The 24988-nt window shown below is 37.4% G+C and overlaps 1 protein-coding gene across 2 annotated transcripts in view; it reads left to right on the top strand.

Annotated features, from left to right (window-relative positions):
* The first annotated feature begins 2992 nt into the window (after positions 1-2992).
* Positions 2993-24988, top strand: part of SNCAIP (synuclein alpha interacting protein) — a 95826-nt gene continuing 73830 nt past the window's right edge. The window contains exons 1-2 of one of the 2 annotated variants that reach the window (XM_053474018.1): positions 2993-3111; positions 19238-19364. The gene's annotated coding sequence lies outside the window, so the exon portion shown is untranslated. The remainder of the gene's footprint in view (positions 3112-19237; positions 19365-24988) is intronic. The other variant, XM_053474028.1, reaches the window with a different exon arrangement.

The following is a 24988-nucleotide window of genomic DNA, read 5'->3' as shown; positions in this document are numbered from 1 at the left end:
AATTAGCTTTGAGTATTATTGTTTATTGATTTGTATAGCGCCATCATACGCTGCAGCGCTGCAAAATGGGATGCAGGAGAATCCTAGACTCCCAGCGACACAAATATCCTCATATAGAAGCTGCTGGCTTTGAAGTCGGCTTTCTTTGTACTATTTTCAGAGGCAAGAGCACCTGTGAGCGGCGAAATACATTAAAAATATTTTGGTGCAAGGATTAGGAGCATCCACTCATCTTTACCCACAAAGTACTGCGCCAAAGGACCTTTAAAATCTTGAATATTCTATTCCTTTGTGCAGCGCTGTGGTATATAATGGCGCTACATAAAACAATAATAATAACAACAGATTTGTACCTTAATTTGAAAATTAATTCCTAAAACATTTCGGTCCTCGCACCCACCATCCTCGCACATCTGTATACTGGCTGCGGATGATGGGAGTTGTAGTACACTATTATCATGATTTCACAGTCACAGCTGTGCTCTTCAGCCCCTGGATTGTTAAGATGGTGAGCACTTCTGTATCGCTCATTTCTTTAATATTCACATTTTTGGTACATTTGCTTAACAATATGTTTTGTTTTGTAAAAAATAAATTGGATTGTTTGCCATATTTAACGTGAGACCGAATGGAAAGTGCTTAAAAAAACGGCATACAAAGGAAATCAGTCTCACATAAACAGAGTGAAAAAGGATAGAGAGCCGTTCTCTGCTCTGTCCCGGTCCCTCCCTCGGTCACCCCGAGCCGCGGTAGCAGAAGACTCTCCGCCGAGCGAGGGCAGCAGGGCTGCTGTTCTAGGAAGGCGTTCCTTGGGAGCTCTCCGGTTTCTTCCACACAGCTGGGACCAATCAGATTCCGGGGGTGTGTCTTGCTGCCAAATTAACCCTATGTGCCGGTGAGGCAGGCCTTATGTGTGTGCAGGGCAGCTGCTGGCTGGGAGGCCCTTTCATTGCTTCTTTCTTGCTCTGGCAGTGCGCTGGGTCTGACTCCTGAGCAGCATCTCTTGTGTTTCAAAGCAGAGGGAAGGAAGCCAGGAGGATACAGAGGACTAAGGTGAGATGCAGAGCTTCTTCATTCTGTGCTGCTGGGAATATAAGTGCTGTGTTCTCCATTCTGTGCTGCTGGGAATATAAGTGCTGTGTTCTCCATTCTGTGCTGCTGGGAATATAAGTGCTGTGTTCTCCATTCTGTGCTGCTGGGAATATAAGTGCTGTGTTCTTCATTCTGTGCTGCTGGGAATATAAATGCTGTGTTCTCCATCCTTTACTGGAGTGTGCAGGGCTCAGGAGGGGATGCTGATTGTATCTATAGTAACACTGCCTCTAATAGCCTTTGTGCCTCTTGGAGTAGGCTGCTGAATGAACCTTGTTGTATGAGATCACTGTAAGCATCCCCTGCTTTATAATAGGTGGTGCTGTGGGAGCTCTGTACTATATAGAAAGGGGGCCATTTAAAACTGAGCTGCCATACAGACCCTACCCTCCAGCACCCTTTATCTGCTGTTAAGTGAATTGATATAGTAAGATGTCTTTGTAGATGCAAGTACTTGCTCCATGTGACTACTGCGCTATATTCACTGCTGATGCTTATGGTACCTGTATAATTGTAATATGTATTCATAATAAAAGTGGGTTTGTTCATCGTGAGTTTTGTGCTGTCCATAATGCTCGATTTGTACATTACTGTATGGACATATAATGGTTTTTGTTCATTTGGGTTTATGCAATAGCAGGTGATAACTGAAAGCTTGCCCAATGTATGGGTTTGCCTTTTGTCTTTTAGTTCTAGCTTTGGCATACCCTTTGAATATATGTTTTGTAAGAAGCACTGTGTAAATGTGCTATATAAATAATAATAATAATACCTGCTTACCCCTGTGATGCCTTCTACAATGAATGGCTTACACAAACAAAACCATTGCTAATGCGTCGGTGTCACACTATGATCTATGATGGTGATGCTTATATTGTGGTTATGGGTTGATTGATAACCAGTAATAGCCTAAAATGCCAAACTGGTTAAAAAAGGTCATGCATGTCTTTAAATCTTAGGATTGGCAAAAGCTGGTCTGTTCCCAAATGGTGGGCCTGCCCTTTATTCTGTTTTTTGTCTCAGCCCTCATGCCCCATACTGCTCCTGACTTGAGTTGGCATGGCTGCCCCGTGCCGTTAGTCATGCTATTGTGAGATAGTGGCTTGCAGGTATGCAGTTTCCACAGGATATCCATGAATTTCTATACTCGGTTTCCCATTCACATCTCCTCGCAGAGACCTGATACAGCTTCTAAACAATATTGGTCCCAAGTCACAGTTCAGAAATGCTGAGCTGCTTTTTCCCCTTGCATGTTTTTCATCAAAGGATTCTGTGGTTTGCAGCCTCCCCCGTAATGTATAGGGAATGCAGAATTTCCATTTTCTAGACTAAATCTGGGGTTATTTGCCCTGTAGTGCTTGCCACTATAATTAGGCAATAAGGCATTCATTAAGTTTAATCCTCCCAGGTATTGCCAGGACCCTGAGGGTAAAAATAACTTTCTCTCAACAATAAACTCATATTAAAGTCATTTTGGGAGAACTATATAGAGTTCCTTCTCATGTTGCGGCAGCTAAGAACCAAACATTTCATGCTAGCTTTCTGGGAACAAATGGGTTAACCCTAAGCTTCTCATTTGAGAATTTCAGTCCTATGGCTTTGTTGAATGCTTGCTGAGCTAAAGGAAATCTAGAGTAAGAGGGGGTTTAAAATAAGCTATTTATATGGCCATTTTTCATTTGTTGTCTGACTGTCCAAAGATTAGCATTACAGAGAGAGATGTCTAAGAGCGACCTTAGAACAACCTCTTGGTGAGAGGGTCTGAAGGATGGGTGTGCTTTTTATGACTAGTATTCAATAACGTGTAATGAAACGTTGAATAAGGATTTATCAACACTTGTTTGGAAACATATATGAGGTGGTGCTGGAGACCATTCTTTCATTTGGCTTTATGCCTGACATAGAAGATACAAAGGAATTATAAGGAGACATTTGGAAAACTTAAACTTAAAGGTCTACTTTGTAGACCACTGAGCCAAAACGAGTGAGAAAATTGATCATTAGTAATCTTAAGTAAAGGTAAGTGGAGTCATTAAGATGTATCCTTATTTGCTGGATATGAAAGTACCCCTGTAATAGTGTGGAAAAACATAGTTAATGAGGACTTTCCACCTTCATAGCTTTAAGCCAAACGGTATTACGTTATCGAAGCTAGTTATGTTGTTTACTTTTTAATTTTCAGTCAATGTAATTGTTTTGGAGATATTTTATTGTAAAGTTGACCTCAATAAAACTGACATCATGACGTTAGGTTTTTTTATCAGCCTACATAGTAACATAGTTCATAAGGTTGAAAAAAGACCAAAGTCCATCAAGTTCAACCTATATACATATTGTGTCCCTACCGTGTTGATCCAGAGGAAGGCAAAAAACCCTTTTGAAGCAGATGCCAATTGCCCCATACCAGGGGGAAAATTCCTTCCCGACTCCAAATATGGCAATCAGAATAAATCCCTGGATCAACATTCTGTCCCTAATATCCATAACTTGTAATATTATTGCTTTCAAGAAACACGTCCAGGCTCCTTTTAAACTCTTTTATTGAGTTTACCATTACCACTTCCTCTGGCAGAGAGTTCCATAATCTCACCGCTCTTACTGTAAAGAACCCCCGTCTGTGCTGGTGTAGAAACCTTCTTTCCTCCAGCCGTAGAGGATGTCCCCTTGTTATAGATACAGTCCTGGGTATAAATAGGTCCTGGGAGTGATCTCTGTACTGCCCCCTGATATATTTATACATAGTTATTAAGTCCCCCCTAAGCCGTCTTTTTTCCAAACTAAATAACCCTAATTCTGATAATCTTTCTGGGTACTGTAGTCCTTCCATTCCCCTTATTACTCTGGTTGCCCGTCTTTGAACCCTCTCCAGTTCCACTATATCTTTCTTGTACACTGGTGCCCAGTACTGTACACAGTATTCCATGTGAGGTCTGACTAGTGACTTGTACAATGGTAGAATTATTTCCTTTTCGTGGGCATCTATGCCCCTTTTGATGCACCCCATGATTTTATTTGCCTTAGCAGCAGCTGCCTGACACTGGTCGCGACAGGTAAATTTACTGTCTAGTGCCTAGTGTCATCAGTTTCTGCTCTGATGTTATCTCCCACCTCCTCTCCCCACCCTTAGTAGGGTGCCTACAGCAATCACCAATAATAAGCAACTTAACAATAGGGGAAACATAACTCCAGTCTAATACATAGAAGAATGTATATTAAAGTACTCTATGACTACTTTAGTTATAAGAAAATTTTAAATAAAACACTTACCTGATACAAAATTTGTAGTCATACTGAAAAATATTCTTTCTTGCTCTATGATCTGAAATTTCATGTCACCGATTGAGTGCTTGACCTATCAATCAGAGACAGTAAAGTACTTCCAATGAAATCATTCTACCCTGGCCCACCAGTGTATGTCCTAATAGGTTGTGTACTCTTATGCTCTACATTGCCCCCTAAGTGTATTCTTGTTATTCTTCTGCATCTCTAAGCTTTTCTTATAACTTCCTTCAGTGCTATGCGCAAAGCTATGAATAAAACCTACATATCAGTGGGTGAAGGAATCAAAAACGATGTACATTGTGTCTTCATGTTTCCGCCTACAATTTAGTAGTCAGTTTTATTTGAGATAATGGCTCTTTTCTAATTCCTCCAATACGCTTTCACTGTACAAACAATCTACATTTTAATAAAGGATGTCTGAGGGGGTGAAAATCTGTGGGCTTCATATATTTGAATGTTTAGACTGAGCATACATGGTTGTAAACAGTGGAATATTAGGAGCAGGGTTAATTGTTTTTCTTCCAAGAGCTTACAAGAAGAAGAGCTTGTAAGAATTCACAATGAGTTGGCATCGGACCAGTGACATAACCATCAAGGCGGTGCGTTTTCTTTCTTTGTTTCTGTTATCTGCCTTCCATACTGACCGAACATGTAAGATTGTAGTTCACTCCAATGAACTAGGGTGACCAGGTGTCCCTGTTTTCAGGAGACAGGTCCTTTGTTTATAAATCCCTGGCATTGTCCCACGAAAAACCCCTAAATCTAATTAAAAGCAACTTTTTTAGCATTAAAGTTCATTAATGGCGGTATGTAGCATTAGTCATTGATGTTCTAAGCTGAAGTTCCCAGTACCTCATTCCTTCGCTGTTATTTGTAACTAAATAATGATTATTTGTTATTTCTCTCTGAAAAGTTTCTTTGCTAGGTTTCTGCTGACCATATTTGGTAGCAAACAGCTTTTCAGTTCTCAGATTCCCCATGTTTAGATGACTGTATTTATAATGTAAAGCTTCCAAATTTTTCATGAAATAATAAAGAATATGCTGGTATTTTTTAAATATCATATAACTGTACTAATATTGGTGGAGAGAAAGATGTGGGACTTACAGAATGCCTCATGGATACCCAATATATACCACAATAAGTTTTCACTCCAGCCTTTAGATTTGACCCCTTATGCTGTTTCTGAGCATGAAGGATTAGGGGCAACTTTTTGAATACATTTTCTACTGATCTCTGTATATATATATATATACATATATATATATAATGTCCTGATGAAAATCAGCAATGACGTTGACTTGACTAACTTAAAGACCTGGAGTGCTGACCATCCTTTGAGAGTGCTATATATATATATATATATATATATATATATATATAAATACACAGTTTGCCACTTGTTTTAACCTTATGGTCTCAAAACAATATCCTTCATTAGGTCACCTGTGTTCAAGCAGATGTTTCCTCTGTAGCCTCTAAATAGGAAAACACCAGCTGAGAGACTCTGGAAACATCAAATCTGTGCAGAATGTATATGAAGTAACGTTAACGACTGCCCTCTAAAATCAGTACACCAAGAGGGTGTCTACTGTGTCTCAAAAGCAAGGGCTTCTTTTGAACACCATTACAATATGTAACAAAGTAATTATTAATTGTTAAATAGTATCTAGTATTAGCTCCGTTTAATTACCTAGGTAACCATTTATTAGTGAGCTGTTCATCATGCAGATTATGTAAGGGAACACCCTTCATCCCATGAGCCACTTTAGAGAAAAAAATCATTTTGAATTTGTTTGGCAATCATATGTCTGTAAACGACACACGTACACATCTGCACACCAAAATAAAAGAGTAACCGCAACGTCGCTTGAAACAAGATGTGGGACTAAGGTGTAGGTAAATGGCCCCACTGCTTTAGGGCATACACATGTAAAATATGTGAGACCTGACTCAAACTTTATTTCACAAGCTTGAGTTTTAGGTAGTTTGCTCACAATCGAATCAAACGATATCAAACCGTATCAAACTTGGTGAAAAGCCAAATGTTTCAAAATGATTGATTTGGTAAAAAAAAATGTAGCTGCCCTTTAGCTGATTGTATGTGAGAAAAACATTAATGTAACGCTGTCTACAGAGGAGAAAAAATGGCCAATTGTTGTTCTGATATCACTGGGAACAAATTTGATATGTGTATTCCAGCGAAAAAGAATTATATGAATCATCTAAATGTATTATTACATCTAAACACCATTACTTGTGTCTACATGTCTACAGGTGATACTGCCTGTATAAAAATAAGAAGGTTCCGTGTGCAAAGTTAAGTCTATGTGGTAGACACACAATGTGCAGGGCACCATATTATTCCTAGTAAATAATTATCAGCATTTATGGGTTCTATGAAGTCAGGGAATCCTCATCAAAATCTTTCCTTGTAGACCATTCTACAGGTTTTTTTTATAGAACCATGTGAATGGACTGACCTTGAACTATTGCAGGTAATGTTAAAAGGCGCAAAAGCATTGTCTTTTATTTATTTGCATGAGGTCAATCTATTTCTTTCTAAAGGCCGTCCATATTCAGTTCTCCAGTGTCACACAGTAGTCCTCTTGTATTGCTTTCAAATGTAGAGTGAATGATGGTGCGCACACGCACATACACAAATACACATATACACCAGACATCAGTGCATGCTGCTGATAATGCAAATCTGTGGTTATCTAGTGTTAGAAAGTATGGACTCATATATGACACACATGGCAGTTAGGCAAAATACATCTGGTAACCGATGATAATACTGTCTAAGATACATCACCAAAAAAGTTTTCTGATATATGCTGCTGATATATGTATATATGTGTGTGAAAATATTACGCAATTGATAATGGAAGTTGTACCCTTAGCGCTGTCCTTCTGCTTACCTCCGCCATCCTTATATAAAGCCCAAGAACATTATTCTTGGTCTTATTGTTACTTGATATTGGAATATCTTTTGGTGGTTAGAACAGTTTAATAGCCCATTGGTCTGACAGTTGCTTCTGCCAAAATAATAGAAAACTCTTCATTGTGATTTATGCATGGAAATCCACCTAAAGCTTTTTGACCCGAAGCAAAAAGTTCACGGTTTATAAAAAGTTTTTCTTATAGCAAAAAAATGTGGATGCTTTTCAATTTGTAGAACTAATTTAAGGTATGTGCCTTATTTATAGTTCATGGAAAAATGCTTAATAACACACATGCTAAGGATAATAGAGTCTGTGGGTTGTGTATTAAAGTACCCGTTGACCTTGCTTTGCAGGTGCTCATCTAAAAATACTGAAAATGCATAATGAAAATGATATGATCCTGCATCTTATACAGTTTATAACATAGTTACATTCATTTACGTTGAAAAAGGACACACATTCATCAAGTTCGACCTTGCTGTTATCATCAAGTAAAAGAAAATGAATATGTATAGAGTCCATCTTCCATTTAGATATGATTTCTATCAACAGCTTTTAAGTAGACTTAAAAAGTCAACCATAATAAGGCCATTTTGAAACTCCTTGGTTTGTCTTTGGACAGTGTGTCATATAACTAGACTAAATTCTTATTCCCACCAAACCAAGCTGAATTTACCTTTGGGTTCATGTCCATTAAATACTATTTGGGGTTTATTAAGCAAGAAGTCTATTAAATTCCAGTGTTGCCCATTTGTTGAGTATGTGCTTTTCTGGAAACACTAAGGTATTTAATTACTACCTCTATAGTTTATACTTTTATTGCTGGAATCCTATCGGGATTAAGAGGAAGTAGATCTGGTTCCTCTTGAGACATGGCTAAAAGCTTTTCGGCTCAGTACTCTATCAGATACAGCTTAGCCACAAACACCCCTGTGCCTGCTGGAGACAGGCATTCACTGCTGTTGAGATTTGGGATTAGCATAACCCTTTTGATCCCAATGAGCCAGTGGTCTGTTAAATTCCTTCTTGCTGGCAACATGAGCTCACAGAAAATGATGTTCAAATTAGATATCTGCATTTACTGTATAGCTACTTTAGACATCTGGTTTGTCATACCTACTACCATTTATAAAAGGCCACTGTAAAGCAGGTAGTGCCATCAGTATGTAGACCCTTGTATTCTATTGAATTGTAGAAAATACCATCTACACTTATTGCAGTCATGGAAGGCTTATGAAAAATATGGAGTATTGAATATACAGTATATTAGTATGTTTTAAGAAATTTGATGGTGTAGGACAAGAGGAAACTGATGGAAGCAGAATTCTACTGTCCTGAGGAGTATAGAAATGGTGAACCAGGCGTAAACAAAGAAGGAGAACAAAGATAGATTACTCCAGACTCCACAGTGATGACTTCAGCTGAAGATACTGAAACAAATTATGTAAAATAAATATATGCCGGTATATAGAGTTGTGTAAAAGTTATAGGCAGGTCTGTAAAATGCTGTAAAATGTAAGAATACTTTAAAAAATATACATGTTAATAGTTTATTTTTATCATTTAACAAAAATAATTGAGTGAACGGAAGAAAAACCTAGAAAATCAAATCAATATTTGGTGTGACCACTCTGCCTTGAAAACAGCATATGTTTACACTTGCACAAACTCAGGGATTTTGTAGGTGTATAGTTAGGTGTATGATTAAACAATTATACCAAACAGGTGCCAATGATCATCAATTTAATATGTAGATTGAAACTCAATCATTACCTGAAACAGAAACAGCTGTGTATGAGGAATAAAACTTGGTAAAAAAAACTATTGCTGAATACAGTTTAATGTCAGTGGTCACACACCATGGCAAGATTGAGCATAACAACAAGACACAAGGTAGTAATATTGGCAGAAAAGAGTGGGACCCTGGTGCACCCAGGTAGATCCATCAGGCAATACCCTCATGGAGGCTTCTAAGTGGCCCCAAAATTGATATGCACCATGACAATGACCTCATACATAAAGCCAAAGTCATTAAGAACTATCTTCAGAGCCCTGATCTCAACATCATCGAGTCTGTCTGGGATTAGCAACTGAGGCTGCCTAAATCCACAGAAGAACTGTGGTTAGTTATCCAAGATGTTTGGAACAACCCACCTGCCAAGTTTTTTCAAAGCTGTGTATTACTGTACATATATTTATTTATTGGCTGACTGCTTAAGAGTGGATGAATATGAGCCCGAGCCAAGACGACACAAACTCTTCCTCTCATTTTTTATTTGGACACTGAAACTTGCGATGACTGTTTATGCCAGCCCTAATATGTTACTTATTAGCATATATACAGGTAACATAATGTATCAACCTTTTAAAATTGTAACAAACATGTAAACATATTTAGAGAAATACCCAATTTTTATTAAGTATCATCCCAGTAGGTTTTCTTTATTTGTCAAATATGCTTGGCTAAATTTTTATCCCAGAATATAAAATCTATTTTACAGTTGTCCTATGAGAGGGTGATCTGTAGGGCAGTAACGGCATCATTCCTAGTTAATCCTTATTTTCTAATCTCTGCTTCTTCTGGAGGAGTGTTAAGCAAATTGAACACGGAGCTGCCACTTGGTTATGTGTATCACTGACAAGGAGGTTAAATTACTTTCTTGTGGGCATTATTTAAAGTTTGCGGGGGAAGGGTACGGACATGTGAAACTCATTTTTAGAATTAATGATCAAGCATCCTTTTCAAGACCCACTAGAGGAATTTGTTTAGAATTTTCCTCCACCATGATCAGGTTCTTTTTGTGTAGGGGTCAAAGCTAAATGCTCTTTTATTATGGGCTACATTTCACTGTGATCAAGCTTCAGACAACCAGGCGATAGTTTGTTTGTTATTTTGTGTCAATTAATATTGTAGTCTTTTGTATGTGGTTTAATCATCAACATTGTATTTGCATCATCTATTCATTAAATATTATATGTTGGGGTGCCTGTTTTGATTGATGGTGGTGTTAGTATTTTTGGGGGTCAGCAAGCAGGAAATAATGTGATATGCAGTTAATACATAAGCCTTAATATTTTATCCTAAAACTTTTCTCTGATAACTTTTTATTTTATTAGTGCATTAGCAGCAATTTTCTGATCCGTGCTATCATGCAGGGATCAGATATAGTGATGTCTTTGGTAACCTCATAAATCAAAATTAAAAGATAAGCCCACGTACATTAAAATAAAAGCATTTAATTTTAAAATAAAAAGGTCAGATGGATTCTAGTAGTCTTCACTTTCCATCACCTTCTATTGTATGTCTACCCTACAATAGGTTGTATACTGTCATTTTATGCAGTCTAAATTGTATATACTACTATATACATAGAAATAAATATGTGTTTACTGTTTTCTTTCACAGTTTGCCTTAACCTTAACCCCTTAATGACAAAGCCCGTACATGTACAGGCTCAAAAGGCATTGTTTTCAATGGGTTTAGGGACCGCCCATTGTCCTTAAGGGGTTAAACATGTCCTGAACAAAAATATAAAAGATTCTGTAGGTAAATTGTAATCTAATTACGTGATTGTAACCTAAATATATATAAATATAAAAATCTGAAAATTGGTTTAGTAAATAATCCGAAAATGGAAACGAACAATCCGTGTCTATCCATGATGAGTGGGTCTGGACCTGTTTAGATGTCTGCTTAATTTATTTATCTAATGTTGTAAATGTGGATGCTGTGGTTTCAGTAAAGGAAGTTTCTGTTTCTGTTAATATTCCAGAGTCCTTTGTGTTATAGCCATAATAATGAACACATGATTGTTTCCTATTTATTTGCGAACGCGCATTCGCTAAACACAGGACTGACCAGGTGCCTGTCAAAGTGAATCCTAACCAGACCATTATCTGCTTCCGTTACTCCGTCATGTGTTTTCTTTTATTTATTCTGGAATGAATCAGACGCCGAATGGGGTGATTCATTAAATGGGTAAGGAGGCAGTAGTGGGAAATAGCATTCTTTTCTTGATTGCATTGTTAAGGAGAAATAACAGGCAGGTAAATCAACAATAATGGGAAAAGAGGCAAAAATATTTAAAAATATGATTTTGTCTTATAAACCTTAGAATTTTGTCTAAATTTGTTGTTTTGTTTTTTCTTACTGTGTAAATTTACAGTTTATGTTCACCCTCCATGTTTAGATCTTGGGAATATGGAATGAATGTAGGAGACACAGATCTATACCTTGTTACCTATTTGTCAACTAGGGATATAGATGTCTTCAGAATCAATTTTCCTCTCAGTGTATTCACTAAAGTATGTGAAGGGCCGGTTCTGTCTCTCTTGAGTCCCTCTATGGCCCAGGTTCTGATGAGTCCCAAGTATTAGTGTTTATATGATTTTCACAGTATGAGGTATGCTTTTTGCAGGTCGGTACTAAATGTTGTGTTTGTAAGTTCATTTTTCAATTTACATCAGTGTGGCCAGAACATGCTGCTAATCAAAAAAGCCTCCACGTTTTGGGGAAATATTGTTTGGTTATGATAAATGCGCCTACCCTACTTCTCTGCCGCCTCACTATTTTGAGACGACATAAGATTTTGTGAAACTAAATGAATTCAGCCCAATGCCTGGCCACAACCAGTAGGAATCCCCTTGTTTCACTGAGAGAATATAAAAATAAATAAATACATTAAGGGCGAACAGAAGGGCGACTTGACATGTTTCTCCTTGTGGAACTTTGTCTACATGTTGTGAATACATATTTTTTTATTCCGTTTTTTAGATCAGCATTACACATATCTACTATTTTGCAATGTATGTGTTATTTCTTCATGCTCGGCCAGAAGTGGTTCTCTTGTTGTGGCTGATATTAAGTAGTAAAGTAGCTTTCCGGGGAAGTGTGCCCCCTTTAATTCCCCAGATATATCTCACTAAGTAGAGATAATGGAAAGCACACAGCTTGTATTATGTCTAGCGAGCTGCTCGCAGACATAGCACAGTTGGTCATTGTAACGAAGCTGATATCGTCCACATAGATATGCTGTATTGGAAACTAAACTCTAAAATTCCTAAAAAGTCTAAAGCACATCTAAAGTTGAATTATGTGAAAAACTAGCCAAAATAAAAAAAAAAATATTTTACATAATGTGTATGTTTTCGTGTGTCTGTGTATGCGCATTGCAGTGAATATATATGGAATGGAGTCCTATCTTTCACCAAGAACACGCCACATAAAAAGCCCTAACTGTAAAGACACCTCAACCCCCCAACACATTTACCCTCTGGGGTCAAACACTGATACTGTTAACTTTTGTTTTGAACCTCCTTGCAATTTCCTTTAGGGGTAGTCTACCTCTGGCACTAATCTCTATGACTTGCTCACCCTTGTGGTTGCTTTGTGTGGAGCAAACCATGGATCTCCGACACAAGGCAATCATGGGCAGCACCTTGTGGATGACCTGGCCCTCTTGTTATATGGCTGCCTAGCACTCCACTTATATCTGAGATTATATGTGTCCGTGTGTTTGTTTATATACATTTGCTCTGGTTAGAAACAATTATATGTATGTTCCTATTTTAAAAAAGAAATTCATATCAGACTCTAATCTTAATTATCAGACTTTAGTAATAATCTTATTACAATATGCAATAGGATAACATTCTCTCATTTTAAGTTCTGTACATATTTTAGGCTTAGTATGTAAATTTAATTGTCTCAGCTGTTTTCCATTTTAAGTTTGGTCTCAAATTTGTCTTTAGTGACTAAACATCTCTGATCTAAACAATATAATGCTGTTGGAAGAACAATAACACAAAAGCTTGTTGAATGTCCCCGAAGACTCTTCTGTGTTTCCTACACATCTGATATATGAAGACTTAAGTCAGTGACATATGAACAGTAGAGCGCACTCTAAGAGCAAAGCTTTTTGGTTGCTGTCACCTGAACCAGTTTGTCTAAACCTACACTCCATCACCCCCTTATGCTGAGGTTCCCATGACCTTCCTATAGTATTGTGAAGATAACTCAATTATTTGGCAACAAATGGTTCTTGCTATCAGGTTCTGTGTGTCTCTGCGAGTCATTTTCAAAACAAACATATTTTCATCAAAGCTACTTAAATCGAATGAATACCGCGAACAACAGACAGATACGTGTCCTCAAAACAAGTACAACTAAATGAAGATGGAATTGGACTTTGAAATACATTGATGTGCCAAGAGAACCTGCAATTCATTATCTGGAACTGGATGTTTCATGCTCCTTCATGCAGGAAACATACAAGATGAAATTAAAAAACAGTCCTGCTCATGTGGTTTCACTTGAAAAGTACATTCTGTCATTTTAATAAGACAAGCAGCGTGTTGAAGAAGAGCACGGCTAATACATTAGTAGCACCAATGTCCAAAGGGGGCAAAGTATTATTCCTCCCTTGACTGATCTGTGGCATATATCTGGTAGAAGATATGGTTTCAAAGGGTTAATATGTGTAGATCGTATTGATCATGTTGTAAAAAGAGAAACAGACCAAGGAAAATAGCCAGAAAAAGTAAATCTTTAATAGTGCACTTTGCCTTAAAAGACTACTTAAACAACGAACATTTCTTATAATTAATAAATGATTAAATCACGGAATCTAAATCATTTAATTTATTGTTGTATAACAGTTTGTGGATGTTCAACAATTCAGTGTCAGGGCTGGATTAATATAGAGGTTGATAGAGTGGACTCTCCAAGTATTTTTAATAGCCCCATCGGCCCAACAGCAGCCACGCAAACGTTTTTGTGCTAAGCTGTCACCTTATAGTGTTCCTCCTGGCAATTGTGTTTTGTGTACAAGCATGTCTGCCTCTTGCCAAGTGTTGAATAAGTTATTCGACAGAAATAAACAATAGATTTCCCTTACGGTGATCATCTAATTATATTTATTTTACCCTAATTAGGGTTTAGAGGGTAAGCTGTAGAATAGACGTATATGACCTTAAGGTGAAAACTATAGACCAGATATTCTACTGTTTTGACACTCTTTAAACTTTTTGTAAGGAAAGGTAGCCAGGTGTTTCTGGCCCCATAAAAAAAACTTTGTTAAACTTCTCTAAACACCCTCAAGGGATTTTTTGAGAGCAGCCAACAACGCCACGTTTAGGTGTTAAAGCAAGATGTACTGAATCTCCAATTGCAATGCCTTCTGTTGCCAAGTCTCGTGACATCATACCCCCTTCTTCTTTCACATTCTAAAAAAAAACCCATAGCTAAATATGTTTATTCTTTGTGTGTGTGTTAAGCATACTTGTATGAACCAGAGGAAACTAATGGCCCTTTTTTTTCTTCATTTGGTTTTGGCCTGAAATTATTTAAACTAAATTAAGCTGGACATTTCTAAACAGTGCTAAGTGAAAAATTATCTCCTCCAAGCCACAAGATGCAGGTAGGGTGATTAGTTAAACATGTCAAGCGGTTTGAGTGCAAATGAAGCATTTTGTTATTTGTACGCTGATTGCACCAGCTGAAATCGAATATGATAATGATTTCATTAAACTCCATTTTGCCAATGAGCTGCTTATACAAAACACATCCCCTACCAAATTAAAATCCCATGTTATAACAAACACACATTCTGGAAATAAGTATATAAGACACAGCCATATACTATTTTGAATTGAAAGCAAAACATTAGTTAGTCACTATACTTACGGCACTGTGGCTATAGACCACATCTGCACATGTATTAGCTTCATCATTGCATTGTTTTAAATTCCGTTTTATTGTGTTGGAGATACTTTGTTGAAAAATAAGAAAGATGCCAAGGAAGTTGAGCTCAGTGGCACAAAGTGGGAAAACATTTTAAGTTTTGCCAACCTCTAGATTGTAAACTGGTTTGAGCAGGGCCCTAATTACCTGTTCTTTCTATAAGTCAAGTTAAGTTATATACTACATATGTCCTGTTTACTCATTGTACAGCTCTGTGGAATATGATGCCGCTAAATAAAACAATAACTAATAATAATATTAATAATCTTGTACTGTCTTTGTAGACTTATAGGTTGGTACCCCTTGTTGCACTTTACAGCAATGAGCAGTTAATCTATGTTTGTTATCTTGGGAAATATAGTTCTATTACTGGAATAAGTACATATATATTTACATTTATTTCCTACTAGCTGATGTGCCAAGTAATTAAACCGTGAGATCCAGGTCTCAAATCCATCACTGCACTACCACTCTGTCAGTAAAGATGTCACTGTAAAGATATGTATTTGCTATATTGGAATGCTGGCACCTTCTGCCCACTGTTACATACACATTCACTCTCTCCAATCCTAATTATATGTACTCATTCATTCATTCATTCATTCCCCGAAAACCAGAAACACACGCTCAGCTGCTTGCTTGCAGTGCCAACTGCCTTGCTACTACTGCAGGGTCATGCAATGTCATGTGACCCCACTGAGCTTGCTTGCTTCCCAGAGAATGCTGACCCAATTCACGCCAATAATGTTGGAGGAATTAGAACAGGCAAAATTGCCCCTCTGAGCCACCCAGCCTGTCCCTCATGGTTGTTCACTCACAGACGAGGCATTTGATCTTCTTCTTCTTCTTTCTTCCCTAAATTAATGTCATAATGAGCATTGTCCCTTAGAAAATGAAATATAGGCATTCCCTGACTAAATGATTAACTAGAAAAAAAAATCAACTCAAGATTATTACCAGTGGACATTACATGCAGCCAATATATTATGTGCGCTTTTCATATTTAAATGTTAATTATGAAAAAGATTAACGTGCCTCCCCTCAGTGACATTACATGCAGTATAATTTATGTTCTGTTGTTAGGAGACTATTATCCTTGAAAGACTTTTATTATAAGCTTTTCAGTGCTACAGAATAACTAGCGCTTTCCCAGGGTAATTTACAATAAATCCTTTTGTGTCTGAGCTTTAAAAAGTGAAACTTGTTCAAGGTCATAGATATCGTTGATCATTTATCATAGTCTAAGACTTGTTCAGTAAAGCCCAAAAAATTATATATATATATATATATATATATATATATATATACATTCTGTGCTTTTCTGCATCAAACAAAAAAAGTGATTTAAACAGTTGTTAATTTGTTAAATGCTCAGCCAATCAGGAAGGAGGAGTCCATTATATGTAGGGATACATCATCTCACCATAAAGGTGCAAACAAATCACATGTTTCATTAAAAATAATGAAATAATATATATTTTTTCCATTGTATTGATTACTTTAAAGTTTTTTTTAGGTTTAAGGTAAATATTTACAGTCCAAAAAATTGTAATCCATATCTAGAATGAAAGGTGTAATCCATAAATAAATCCATAATTTCCAGTCTAGTGTTTAACAATGTGTAACACCTCATAAAAAAATGAATTCCAGCGCACATTTACTGTATCTGAAGTAGGTTATCCTGCTTTTACCCTTGCAGTTTGACAACTCATTTTCCAAGATGCCAAAAAATAATAATTGCAGTTTCCACCAAAACAATAGAATGTATATTAACCGATAATGGGTACTGTTATTAAAGGTTTTATTTTACCAATGTAAACACAAGAAAGCTAATGAAATATCCAATAAGCTCCTTTTGAAGAATAATATTTTGGCTGCAAACTGAATTTTGGAATCTCGCTTGTTACCATGGATGTTCTTTTGTAGGCTAAACAAATGGACATTTTAATTAAAAGGGGATTTATGCTAAGGGTTTCACTCTGTATCTTTGCATCGGCTGATTTCTGAGGTCAGCGTTAAATGTAGATATGGAATTCATAGTATAAGTATGCTGTCCTGTTTAAAGTTTGCGAAATTGGCCTTTTCCATTGAAGCTTTGTATCAGTTTTGTAGATAGGCCATGGGTGGGAGTAGGCCTTACACAGCCCCAGAACCGATATTTTATTACTCAAAAGTTTGAAGACAATTTTCACATTTTAATTATAAATACTGAAAGAAGCAACGGTTGAAAATGTTTGTGGCACCAGATTCACTTGGCATGATGAGCCAACGCAAGGATGTGTTTTTGTCCTTTGAGTTTTTAGTTTGGACACTTTATGGCATTTTAATGTAAATAGGATAACCAGAAGTAACTAGTTACTAATTGCTTTACAAATGTCTTCAGTAGAACATAAAACTTAAGGACTCATATTGTGAGGACGGGAAGAGGAGTGAAATATACATAGCCCCATTACAAGTATCATATTTTTAGCTTAATTGAAAAATATATCCTTCAACTGTTATCAGTAGATTGGATGCTTTCTCTTAGACCTTGACCTGCCCTGTGTTTTCCATTCATTATAACCATTACTTCCTTATTTCTTTCAGACAACATTTTTTAGACTTTCTTTTTTTTTATCATTAAAATGCCTCCGCCTGTCTTAAACACAATGGCTTTCTGTTTCCCATTTGAAATCATAAAATATATTTCTGGTTTAGGTTAATTATCTTTATAACACTGAGTGAACTTGTGGCTTCCATCACTTCCCGCATATCTGTAACGCAAGGATATTTTCCATGACATATATTTTTATACCAGGCTTAAACAACCTTCAACATTCCAAAGGGTTTTATACTTTAATCCCCATCAAATGTAGGCCGATTATGATGAAGAGAGGTTTAGTTGACCAGTGCTGTGTCGTGGTGTAAAAACTCACTACAGAAAAGGAGCCCACTTACCCTGCCAAGACACGGTGCATTTAACAATCTACTGGTGTTGGGGGCAACTCTATTGTTATTCTACACGTCCAGGTGTGTATATACAAGTTATTTCATTTCTCAATTTAGAGTCCCATCGGTTAAATACTGTGTCTATGTACTCAAGGGGTTAAAAGGAACTATTTTGTTATTCAGTATCCTTTTTTAAAATATTGTATATATAAGATATAGTATGAGCCATGCACTGTATGGTTTCTCAGCACTAAGCTGGTATATATGTTTCTGTATAGGACTTTCAGTATAGATTCTTAATAACAAATGTAATTAGTTTTCATCACATTATTTCAATCCCACCTAAGAGCATGTGGTATTGATTGATTTATACCTTTCAGCTTCTATTTAAATAGATTGTCTCCGAAATACTCTTAGCATGTGTTTAATTTAATCAATTCCTGTCTCTTTGGCCTGAGAGATCCTTCATGAATCGTGTATTCCTTCCAATCCCAATGCCAGAACCTGATTTCATTGAATTACGCTTCCAGATACATCGTACTCTTTCAGATTTGTAACACGAATATCTAACATTTCATTACAATGATGATTTGTACTTGTAAGCAATGGTGATAATGGCACTATAACATGAGCTTCATGAGATTGATTGCTTTAACTGTGTACACATTTTAAGGGGCATCCCTGTTTGAGCACAGGTCTATTAACCCCTTAAGAACAATGGACAGTCTGTAAGCCCATTAAAAACAATGCTTTTGAGCCCGTACATGTATGGCTTTGTCATTAAGGGTTAATGACGTGACGTTCTGAATTCTTTTGTGCTCATTCAAGGGTATCATCCAAACTGGATATTCAATTGTAAATCGTTATAAGACATTGCATGCTGAATTAATGGTTCTTAGAATAACAGTAACTAAGCAGGTCTCACAAGCCTCTGTTCAAGTCACTCTCTTGCTTCATCAGCTAAGATACAGGAAGTCGATGTGGTGTTTCCAAAAGAATATTTTTTTGCATGAAAAATATGGTCACCAATCACCATACCACCCATCTTGGTGGTAAAAAGTACGCAAAGAGAGGAGCTTTTGTTGGGTATAGCTATAAGCGTCTCTAGGTGTCAGTGCTTTATCAAGGCATGTCATCCAATAACTGTGATTATTTGAATAACAACATACTGCTTTTACAATAAGAATAATATATTTTATTTATGGTAACACATTTCTGCTGTTCTTATTCACATTATTGTGACTTTTAGGGTCGTGGGGCACTGTGATCTACTCAGACCCAGCAGACATTCTGAACTCCCAGAAAAGAGTTAAAGAGGACAAGTGGATTTGGGGTCCAAAGAGGAACTGTCCCTCCCAAAGAAAGACCCTTGTGAGGTACGTAGTCACATCTTAACCTGAGTTCTGCAAAACACAAGAATTTATTATTTAAGTACATCCAGTAGAATATTTAAGACAGTCTTGTTATTTGTTCTTAGTATATAATACACAATTTAGAACATTGCTCCCTTATCTTTTAGCTCACAGTGTGTTTATTGGAAGTCTGTTGGATCAGATAAGTTAGTATGAGGAAGGTGATCTGGTGATAGATATCGAGCGATTTCCCTTTTCTACATAAAAGGAGGATAGAATTAATGAGGAATGTTCCATAAATAAGGCCCTTAAAAAGTTTCTTTAAAAAGCCAAGCTAAGAATATCCTTGGCAGGCAGTGTCCTTATTCTTATCAGATGTTCTGTCAGGAATCTCTGGTCCTATTGTTGCCAGTGTAAAACGTTACTGGTAACATGTTAAAACCATTTGCTTTAGCGGCATAACCCATAGAATGTATTTTCCTCTTGTGCTTGGCAAACTTTTCTCGCTTGCCCAGAGGACAATAAAGTGTTAATAGTTAATGGCTCATCAGATGAGGCCATTAGATTGTTGATACACAAAAAACTGAAATATAATGTGTAATAATAACACTGTATATATCCACATCCTTGTGAACGCCACTATGCCTTACTAATGCAATATTTTCTATAAATTAATAGTACATATTTCAACAGATTCCTATAAAATTATACATTGTACATTTTTAACAACTTTGGTTGTAAGACCTAATTTCTATACACAGAAGAAGTTAGTGCTCTGTTACTGTTTAATGAAATGGGAATAGTTTATTTGATAAGCAAAGATAGACTTTCATTCTTCAAAGGCCTAAAGAGTATAATTTTGCTGTATTATAACATTAACAATATATATATAAATATGTATGTATGATAACAATCTGAGTATTATCGGTAAGAGCTATCACACATTAATGACAATTTCTTTGTTGCGGACATACATGCAGAACAAAATCTTTTGTGAACTTCAATCCGTCCTTCCTTTGGTCAGGAAAAGCCCATTAGATCCAAAGCTGGTAATTGTGGAATAGCATGTCTTACTGCTACATCGTTTCTTAACCCCTTAATGACAAAGCCCGTACATGTACGGGCTCAAAATGCATTGTTTTCAATGGGTTTAGGGACCGCCCATTGTCCTTAAGGGGTTAAGATACTAAGAGATCATTATGCACTATTTGTCAGCAATATACGTATTTATTAAGAGTTTTAACTATGAAAGAAAAACAAATACCTTACTTCTGACCCCGTCTTTCCCTCCCCCCTCTTGCTTTCCGTGGCACATACACATACATTGTTTTCCTTATCTTTCTGTTTTGAAGCATATTGAGAGACTTGTGTGACATATCAGTGACTTTGATGGAAACCAGCATAATGTGTCAGGATTGAACAACTCACTGACCGCACTGATCTTTTTGTAGATGGAAACACTTTGGAAATGTAGTTATCTGGGTACAAGACCAGTACTGGCCCTCATGACATGGACAAACTAGGTAGCGTTCTTGTGTGCCAAGCTTCCATGAAGTGCCTTTCTGTATTTAATATGCAAGATCCTACAAGGTGTGAAGGGGATGGAAGTGCCCTAAGGTGCTGGAAAACAGCTCGAAATGCTTTGAATATATGCAAGGGAACTATAATGTCTATGATTGGAATTTTTTTTAACTTGTTTCTATGACACAGAATGCTCCTACTCCCAAGTACTAAAAGGAGCAGCATTGGAAGAAAACATAATTCTCTATCATTCAAAGCCTAAGTATTTCTAAAAGCAGTAAACAACCAAGGAGTCCAGTCCATCTAGATCGGACAACACATTTTGTTCCCTTCCCGTTCAGTTGGGATGAAATTTGGAGGGTTTTTTCCATTCTAAAACAACATTAGTTGTTGCTCACTCACGCTTTCTCACACTCTAGCAAATCGTTTGAATGCGAATGCACAGGTCTAATAGATAATTTTATATAATGATCAATTTCTTAGCAAATTTGTACCTTTCAATCTAATTTTTGTCCTCCCTTCCTGGAAGCTGGTATAAGTAATGTATTATGGGCTTGTGGATGGCATGTTGGCCTATCTCTAGCACACATTGTACCCGATACTGCATTCATGCCCAGGTTATTGGTTAACCTAACTGCACATCCATGTCACATTAACAATTACGTCTATGACAGCCAGGATAGCAAATTGGAAAGTGGTCCAGAAAGCCAGAACACTTGGATGGAACAAAGTAATCAATTAGAGGCCACAGTCTAGACACAACTGTCTAAAAAAAAAAAGACAATGTAAACTTGTGTAACTTGATTTAAAATGTTTTTTTAATCTCTTAATGATTTCAAGGAAACATGATTTATTTGTAAAAAAAAATCTTATTGTCATTTGAATTGGAAAAATGTCTGCAAATGAGTCACATCTTTGTGGTATGCATTTTTTGGTGAAAAACTGTGTAATTGCCCTTTAGGATTTTACATTTTTAGTTGTGATTGCAATGTCTGTGATAAATTATATGGAGCAGAAGTATGGGAAGAAAAGGAAATAGAGGATCATAGAAGCCTCTAACCCCTGTTGGACTACAATGCCCAGCATGCTTTTCCATAAATGTGCCATAGAAAAATCAAACTGATGGACAGAAAGTCTGAATAATTGCAAGCTTACCAACATTAGTGTTCTTGTCTCAGGGACACGCAACTACGCATGTCAGGTGTGGATCCCATACATTATGTGGTTGGTGGCATGATGTCCCAACACGTCCTATCTGCTGTGTGACCGTGTGAACCCCAGGGAGATGATTAGCATGGCATCTGGGTACAGCTGCTATGCAGAGTATACGTATGGGTCCCTGGGGTGGAGCAATTGGAGAGCAGGGTGGGCCAATGCTCCATTTCCCCATTTTGTGGAAACTCCATGCCGGGTTTTCCATGAGGCAAGAAGTCCACAGGATCTGGTCCGGGATTTCTATGAGGCTGACATCAGGCACAGGTGCTGGGCATTAAAAACCACTGTATGTGACAAACCCTATAGCATGAGGGCCATGCATGTCACTTTTAGGGGTCCTAAGCACAGTCCTCTAGGGCAATCAGAGTCAGGAACAATAGTTTGAAGCAAAACAGTGCTTTATTTTTAACTGCTCAAACCCCAAAAACCAAATCATAAAAAGAAAACCTAGCTCCCAATTGGAGCCCTCTCTAACTTAACTATGCTGGTCTAAACTGACCAGCCTAATCACTCACTACTTCAACCTCCCAGCCAGACCCAGCTACGCCAGGCTCTGGAAAACCTCCCCCAGACAGCACACAAAATGTCCAGGCAGGTATTGCCTCACTTGGCTCAGGGATGGTCTTCTTCAGGGCCTCTCCTTGCCCTGGGAGCACAGGGAACTTCCTCTTCCCCCAACAGTCTCCCTGAGTATCAGGCTCCAGTGGTTTTTAATGCCCAGCACCTGTGCCTGATGTCAGCCTCATAGAAATCCCGGACCAGATCCTGTGGACTTCTTGCCTCATGGAAAACCCGGCATGGAGTTTCCACAAAATGGGGAAATGGAGCATTGGCCCACCCTGCTCTCCAATTGCTCCACCCCAGGGACCCATACGTATACTCTGCATAGCAGCTGTACCCAGATGCCATGCTAATCATCTCCCTGGGGTTCACACGGTCACAGCTGGTATATGGAGTTGAAGGAACTGTAGTAATTGTTGTAGTTTAATAAAGGGGGGGGGGGTATTGTCGCTGTATAAATCATGCTCCATTCAGTAACATCCGTCATTCTTGATTATGATGCACTTAGTTGAAAGCTAAAGCCGGTCTATCAAAAGTCTATTTATTTAGTCTCTGTATTTTACAAATAACAGGAAAAAAATCTGAAACCGTATTTTAGTTATTTTTTTTAATAATAAATATTGAGTGTTGAGATTTGATGAGACTCTGTGATTCGTATTCTCCCAGGTGATATTTTTGGGAAGGAGCAAATTATTTTACGGTACTTCCAAGTCCAGATTTTATTCTTTTGTATGAAGCAGGACTGTTTCATCAGCAAAAGGTTTTTTTTTTTGTTTTATTTGATTGTGCTGCCTAATTGAAAAAGGATTAGACATGACGATGTTAAAATATTACTGTTTGCTTTTGAAATGTATCATCAGATTATTTTAAAAACCTTTTTGACAAGAAGATATAAAGTGTACTAGCAACTGAAGCTTTAGGATATTCATAGCAGACCCATCACGGCCTCCAACCCACTTGGCTCAGATTAATCAGACTGGATAAATTAACCTAATTCAGTCTAAACTACTTGAGAATTACAGGCTGTGCAATAATGTACAGCTGAGTAACTATACATTTTAATAGCATTTTTTCTTATTTCTAAGGGACATGTTACACGTTCAAAAAGCATGACATACCATGGCATATGGGGTGTTTCCAAAATCAGAATAAATAAAAAAAAAATATATATATATATATAGCCCTGCAGATGCCTTCCTCCTTAGTATACAAAAAACAAAAACTGTCTGCGCTTCTTACCCTAATAAAGTTGGCAACAAATATGTAAACATAATATAAATGAGAGGTTTTGGTTATATGAATTGGCCAAAGCATAATTAAGCTCACCCGCCACGTCAAGGCACACTCTCAATAGGGTGAGAACCTACTCTCACCTCCTACATAGTGGGCACACAAAGCAGTTTATACTGCTACCAAAACCTTATTAATGTGTTGGGGGAGGTGCAATTAAACCTCCTCCCCATTAACCCCTGGACAGCAAGCTGAAACCAGACTGATGAGGAGCCAACAACCTCAAATATGTGCAAACAGGGAAAAGAAAAAATTTTGGTGCGCTAAGCTAGTCTCAGGCTCAAATAATACAAATGTGTAATATGAGGCCTACCAAACAGGTGTAAGCATGCTGCAAGAAACAGTGTATTGGCTGTACAATGTATACAATGTATACAAAAAAACAAAAACTGTCTGCGCTTCCTCCTTAGTGGTCCAACGATTGTTGCCACTGATTGGCTGCTTGCAGAACTCCACCCGCAGCATTTGTAGAGCAAGCACTGGAGCTAACTAGAGGTAGGTATACCACATGCATGATGATGTGTTCAATTGAGCCTCTCAGGAGATTTTGGCTGCTTTCTGGTGTTCTGTGACATCATTCTGGCAAGTGTGATCGCAGGTGTACTCCGTGCTCTACATGGCCTCAGTCCTTGAAGGATGTGAAAGTAACACATAGCACAGCTGAGCTCCTACTTCTAAAGCAGCTCCATAATAAAATATATTATGACGCTTCCAAAGACCAGCATGCATGGCCATAGGGCTATTATTTATTTGTTATAATGCTACATTTAAAATAAATATTTTTTAGCGCTGATATCACATTTGCCAAAACAAGTCATAGACTGGCCATTTAATGCCTCTACATTTCCCATGATCCCTCAGTGTAGCGACAATGTGCTCTCTGTGCATAGTTTTAGGAGACTACCCCGTGTCTCCCAAGTGCTAGAGACAGGCATTCTTATAATGATGTCAGAAGTCAGAACAGCAAATTTATAATACAGTGACACAAGAGCAGCATAACAGCCCCACACGGTACAATATTTACTATTTCAAAGTAAAGGAAAGAGAAACATGATATATTT

This window comes from Spea bombifrons, chromosome 1 (genome assembly GCF_027358695.1).
Source record: "Spea bombifrons isolate aSpeBom1 chromosome 1, aSpeBom1.2.pri, whole genome shotgun sequence".
NCBI classification, from domain to species: domain Eukaryota; kingdom Metazoa; phylum Chordata; class Amphibia; order Anura; family Pelobatidae; genus Spea; species Spea bombifrons.
Note: the sequence above shows the minus strand (reverse complement) of the source record. Positions and strands in the feature narration are given on the sequence as shown.